Source organism: Microplitis demolitor, chromosome 1 (assembly GCF_026212275.2).
Source record: "Microplitis demolitor isolate Queensland-Clemson2020A chromosome 1, iyMicDemo2.1a, whole genome shotgun sequence".
NCBI lineage: Eukaryota > Metazoa > Arthropoda > Insecta > Hymenoptera > Braconidae > Microplitis > Microplitis demolitor.
The window spans coordinates 10,833,038-10,839,828 of NC_068545.1; the positions used below are offsets into that span (position 1 = coordinate 10,833,038).

Here is a 6,791-nt window from a genome sequence, read left to right on the forward strand (position 1 = left end):
TCTGTACGATTAAAGTCCATCGGAATGATTCAAAAACAGGGATACTGGGTTCCTCATGAATTGAAACCAAGAGACGTTGAAAAGCGATTTTTCACTTGTGAGCAGTTGATTCAAAGGCAAAAAAGAAAGGGTTTTTTACATCGAATTGTTACTGGAGATGAGAAATGGATATTCTACGATAATCCCAAGAAGAAAAAATACTACGATAAGCCTGGTGAATCGTTACCATCGACCTCGACATCAACAGAAAAGCGAAATTTGAGTTCAAAAGTCATGCTGTGTATTTGGTGGGACCAAAAAGGTGTTGCGTACTATGAGTTGCTACAACCTGGCGAATCTATTACGGGCGATCGGTATAGGTTACCATTAATTCGATTGAGCCGTGCATTACGTGAAAAGCGGCCGGAATACGAACAAAGACATGATAAAGTTATTCTTTTGCACGACGACGCTCGACCTCATGTCGCAAACGTCGTCAAAAAATATTTAGAAACACTCAAGTGGGATATTTTACCACACCCGCCGTATTCTCCGGACCTTGCTCCTTCGGATTACTGGTTATTCCGACAGATGCAGCACGACTTGGCACGTCACCGGTTCACTTCTTTTGCAAAAATAGAAAATTGGATCGGAAGTTGGATTGCCTCGAAAGACGAATCATTTTTTCGAGATTGAATTCGAAAATTGCCTGAGAGATGGGAAAAAGTAGTAATCAACGATGGACAATACTTTGATTAATCTATTAATTTATTTTGATTTAAAAATAAATATATTTTTAACAACAAAAAACGGACCGTATTAATTTGTACACCCAATATATATATATATATATAGCACTAAATTGCCTGATTTTGGTACTGTCTAGCGGATATAACTATATATACAACGAAAGGGTTTAAAATTTTGACGTAAATATTGACTGCAAGTTGTTTCCAACGTTCGTAGAAAGTTGACGATAATCTACTACCGCAACCTGTCACCAACTTTCTGAGAAAATTGAAGGCAACTTTTCGTCAATCCTGTCAACTAAGGGAATGCCAGATATTGGCATACATTGGAACAGTATTTGCGGCCAACTTGATAGCAAGTCGGGCTTTTCCGTTTTTGACGATAATTCGTATACGACTTTCAAAATGAATTTGCATTCGAATTCGGGTAGTAAATTTACGTCAAATTGTATAGCAAGTTGTATGCAAATTCTCGTCAAAAACGGAATAGCCGAAGTTGACAGACATTTGAGAACAATTTCATAGGAACTTTCCCTAGGGTTTTTTTCTAGCCAAAAAAAGTAACCTCTAAATAAAAAAAAAAATTAACCGCTAATTTTTTTTTTTCAACTTTTGCTATCAAATTGTCGGCCTATTCAGGCAGCACATTTTGATAATTTCAACTGTCAAATTACTGTCGATTTCAATCTGGAGTGACTGTTAGGGGAGTTACGGCAGACGTCAACTAACTCTAATAGCACAATTTGCTTGAGCAAAAGTTTACTGTACAAAAGTTTCGTTAAATTTTTCCTCAAATTTCCGTCAACTTTGGACTTTTCCATTTTTTACGACCAAGTTGTATGCAACTTACTATTGAATCTGACGTAAATTTACTGCCCGAATTTGAATGCAAATTCACTTCAAAAAGTTGACTAGAAAAAAGTTGTCTTTAATTTTCAGGCAAATTTTATGTCAATTTATCGTTAATTTGACTTGAAAAATTGTTAAGTATATTTTTACGCTCAAATTGTAGACAATTTTACGTATCAATTTGCATGCCTTCTGAAATGGTAAGAATGAACATTATCGACCATTTTTTTTCGGACAAATTTATCTTAAAATTGAAGAAAAATTAACCGCAAATTTTTATTTTCAACTTTTGCTGTGATATTGTCTGCAGATTCAGGCAGCAGATTTCAGGTAATTTCAACATCAAATTACTATCAATTTCAATGTTATTAGGGTAAGTTTAGTAATTCCAGGTATTGGCCGTGCTTAGCTGAATTAAGTCCTCTGTGAATTAAGTTAAGATTTAGCATAGTAGAAGCAAAGTATACTTATTAGACTAAATCTTAACTAAATCTTATTAGGCACACGTATAGGATTTAGTTCGGCCAAATACGGCCATTAATGACAACATCTGTACCTATCATCGCGCTAAATGACACGGTTTTGGTACCACCTTTAAAAGCCACACTCTAAATATAATTGCTTAGCAAGTTCTGCAGTGGAACATTTACGGGTAACTTAACAATAAGTTTCTGGGAAGTCATGGCTGGATAATACTTGCGTGCAAATTGATGCAAATCAACAACCGTCTGAACGTAATTTGACAGAAAAACTTGCCATCAATTTGAAGTGAAACTTACAGTCAACTTAACGTCATTGTCTGACAGTAACACTTGGTCGAATTGAACTCAAGTTACAGACAATTTACTGTCAACTTGAAGGTAACTGTTTGCTCTCCAACACTTTTCCTTCGAATTGGCTAATACGGCAGTAGCTTGAACTTAACTCACGGTTGGAGGCTATCAGGGACCTCGCGAATATAATTAGAGAGAACATACAACATTCAAAATTTTTTAGCAATTCACAAATTATATTTCCTAAACGAAAGGTATTATTTGACGCAAAATTTAGTTTTAGTCAATAATAATAACTTAATAATCATACAGATTTTCAACGCAATCACTAAGTAAACATTATACTTTAATTGATCACTACATAAATATATATACATAGCACTAATTAAAAAGTTGGTGTCAATTAAATGTGACCAAATTGGTGACTACTTTCCGCTTTTGGAAGAGTTCCTATAAGTTGTTATCAAGTTTCTTATAACTTGGCAACCAGTTGCGGCTAATTTAAGGAAATGACAATTTCTGCGGTCAACTTGATGACAAGTTGCGGCAATAGATTGTCGTTAGCTTGCTGTCAGCTTGGCTATCAAGGTTGATACTGCTTAGCGAATAGAACTACACCATAAGGACGTTAAACATGAGTTTTACATAATCGTCAAAGTTTTTTTTGCAACTATATAAAAGCATTCCTAACAGCACAGTGTGCTTTAGCAAAAGTTTACTTATAAAATTTCCCTTGAATTTTTCATAAAATTTATGATTATGAAACGAATTTATTTATGCTTAAAAAAATTTGCATACGAAACTATAGTAAAAAAAATACAGACTGAAGCACCGCTGGTGGCGAAAAAACAAATCACTGCTACAGAAAAATTTCAATATTTACTGAATCATGGCATTTCTTACAACTTTTTATTCTCTGGCAGTGCCCTTTTCGCATGAAAAAATTTGTAAAAGGATTAAAAATGGGGGTACTATAGTATATGCTGGCCTAATTTAATTATTTAAATTAGTTATCGTAACTAAAATTGGTAAAGTTTCATAATTTTATGACGAACATCAATCATCTTTCGATTGCAAAAGGAATTTTCTAGATATTTTGTTTTTTAAAAAAGTTTTTAAAAATTGGAGCTAAATACCTTTCTGTCTACAGTATAGAGACACGGTAGGCTAGCGCCATGACACTTCACACATATACATGTGTCTGAACGTGTACTTGGCGCGAGATACTACCGTGTCTCCTGATCGTAACTAAAATTGGTAAAGTTTCATAATTTTATGACGAACAATCAATCATCTTTCGATTGCAAAAGGAATTTTCTAGATATTTTGTTTTTTAAAAAAGTTTTTAAAAATTGGAGCTAAATACCTTTCTGTCTACGGTATAGAGACACGGTAGGCTAGCGCCATGACACTTCACACATATACATGTGTCTGAACGTGTACTTGGCGCGAGATACTACCGCGTCTCCTGATTTTTAGAAATCTAACAATTTTATGCTGAACATGGTGCCACCGCGGAATTCTACAGTAAAAGACTTCATTTCTTACGGAAAATGTACCCTGAAAAGGATTACACTATTGACTGTGTAGACGATGTCAGTACACTGATTGAAAATTTGCTAATACATCATGAATCTATCTCTGAACAAACATATTGCACTAAATGTAAATCTTCTGCAACAAAAAAAAATATCAGTATTTAATGTTAACGCAAAATTAATATGGAATAAGGGACTTGACTTCTTGGAACAAAGTATTTTGAATGATATTAAAAAAAAAAAAAAAACATTTTATTGTAAAAAATGTAAAGAGAACGTAACCGGTTGAACAATGAATATCGATATATATCTATGTTCGAATGTGTATCATTTTTATGAAGAAACGCTTTCATCAAGAAAAGATGAACAAGCATTATTAAGTACTAATTTAAAGGAAATTCCAATAAATCTAAATATTCAGGATAAAAAATTTTTTCTGACTGGAGTGATTGAATTCCGATCTACCGAACGGTATTGGACATTTTATAACTGATACTCGGACCATTCAGAATAAATGGACAGAATTGAATGATCTAATAGGAATTCCGACAATACTACAAACTAAATTACCTAATATACGGATTACTTTATTATTCTATGTCTTGGTATAAATTTATTTATTTATAAGATTTTAACTTAGTAAAAAAAAATTTATGATAATAAAATGAAACGCAATAATTTAATTTTACAAATTTCAATTGTAAACTATTCGTTACATTTATCCTTTCTAAATATTTTTATAAAACTTAATTATACAAAATCAAATACTATAGCAGGCTATAATTATTTAATAAGCAATAATAGCGTTCATGCTATATGTAAGGGGTTTCACATAATTATATTTTTATTTTGGAATGAAAAATTAATGTAGCTCAAAAACATTATTTTCAAAGATGTAAAATTTATCAATTATAATAAACAATTGCAATTTTATTACCACATTTATAATACTGGTGTGAATGAATAATTATTCCATAGATAAGTACTGATGATAAAGACTCTACGATATTATGGAATCATCGATGCCTGCAAAATAAAAAAATTTCACCAGTTATTTTGTTCTAATAATAAAGTTAAATTAGAATCAATTTTTACGTATGTGACAAAAGTGCGATTAATCTTCTACAGTGAATACGAATTAAATTGAGTTAACTTTTTTTTTTTTGTATCCTTGTAATTTATTTTTCTGGTAAAATTTTTAATGTAATCTACAATAGGAATAAAAAGAAATTTAAACTAATGATATTTTTTTTTTAAATTTGAAAAATATACTCATCCAATATTATGGAAAATTTCTTTAAATAAATAATATAGCCGAATCGACTTTAATTTCATCATTTAATAGCTGCTTGTAGCTTCATAAATAGTTATCCTGGAATGAAAGATCGTTTAGTTTAAAAGGAACTTTTGTCTTGGAACATGAATAGACATAATTTACATTTAATCCTTTTATAATTGACGTTCAATAATCAACCTTCGATATGAACTAAAAAAAAAAAATAATAATAATTAACTTCCTCATAGAAGAAAATAAGAATATTAGTTAATATTTGAAAAATTTAAGCAAATGTTGTAAATAATTACCTCTTTGTAAATTACAAATATTCAGAGACACTGTGACGTAGCTAAATCTTTTTACCATTGTTTTTGAAGTGAATTTATAGTATTGATTAACTTAAGAACGGTTTTCAGATAATTTTGTCCCAGCTTTTCTCTGAAATAAAAGCTCTAAACGCAAAATAAAGACACAGACCCGATGCTTTACTCTATGAACTAGCGAAGTGCACTTGAATTTTTTGATAACTTCCATTTGTTTACGAGAAAAGCTTGGACAAAGTTCCTATTTAATGTACAAGTGCAACAGAGATAGTACCGTTTATCCAGTTGAGTGCGAATAGAGAAACAAATGAAAACGCGTCTTAAGTATGTTTGCAAATAAAGTTGATTTGTGTGCAACGACAGCAATATATTAAGTTTAATACGCATGAGAGGTTTCAAGTATTATATACATGAGTATTAATCGCTTCGTCTATCCAACTACCCTGATAGCCACCTTAACCACAAGTTAACTTTAAGGCTGGGCCGGACCTAACGAAATCAAGAATTTAAGAATTCTAGTTATTTATTAAATAATTATCATAACAGCAATTTTCTTAGCTTCCGACTAAAAGTACAAGACGAACTTTCTCAGAAGATTTTCATCATCTGAGTCCCATAAATATTCAAAAAGTGATTAGAATTCTTAAATTCGAGATTTCGTTAGGTACGGCCGAGCCTTAAGTTATTGCCGTTTTCGGACGAAACGATTATAAGGTGCCTCCACCTGTTATAATTAATAATTATTATTATTGAAATGGAAAGCGGGCCATTTGAAAATCCTTTTTTGAAGGTAGAAAAAGAAGCATTTTTTTTTTCTTTATAATTCATGCTGTTAAATTATGTTTTTTAACAAGTAATAATCGAAAATCAAGGTTGCTTTTTACTTATTCGATTTTAATATAAGAATAATTAATTTAAGATGCTGAATATTTATGCAAGCCATTTTTATATTAGATTAACTAGCCTATTTATTGAACATAAAGCTGTGTATTTCATTAACTAATGACAAAAAGTAAAATAGAATATAATTTAAGTGTATAATTAATAATTTCAGTCATAGAAGGTTAATTTTATAATTTGGTTGATTCTTTCATTTTGACGATAAAATAATTGTTCCACCCGAGAAAAAATGTTTATATATAATCATACATAATTATATATAACTATATATAATGCAATATTTAAACGGAGAGTGTCATATGTAGCTCCATTTATAATTATATATGATTATATATAATACTATTCCGAGAAAATTTTCTTATATATAGTCATATATAATTATGTATAATCTTATACATATACCC

General features: G+C 30.9%; 1 long non-coding RNA gene across 6 annotated transcripts in view; it reads right to left on the minus strand.

Annotated features, from left to right (window-relative positions):
• Positions 1-6,173, minus strand: part of LOC128668672 (uncharacterized) — a 31,915-nt gene extending 25,742 nt beyond the window's left edge. For 2 of the 6 annotated variants that reach the window (XR_008404349.1, XR_008404323.1), the window contains exons 1-5: positions 5,473-6,173; positions 5,327-5,374; positions 4,984-5,260; positions 4,826-4,914; positions 3,717-4,024 (exon numbers count right to left, since the gene is read on the minus strand). This is a non-coding gene — a long non-coding RNA (uncharacterized LOC128668672). Of the gene's footprint in view, positions 1-3,486; positions 4,025-4,825; positions 4,915-4,983; positions 5,261-5,326; positions 5,375-5,472 lie in introns of all 6 variants that reach the window. The other 4 variants (XR_008404348.1, XR_008404318.1, XR_008404353.1 and 1 more) reach the window with 3 other exon arrangements.
• Positions 6,174-6,791: the final 618 nt, after the last annotated feature.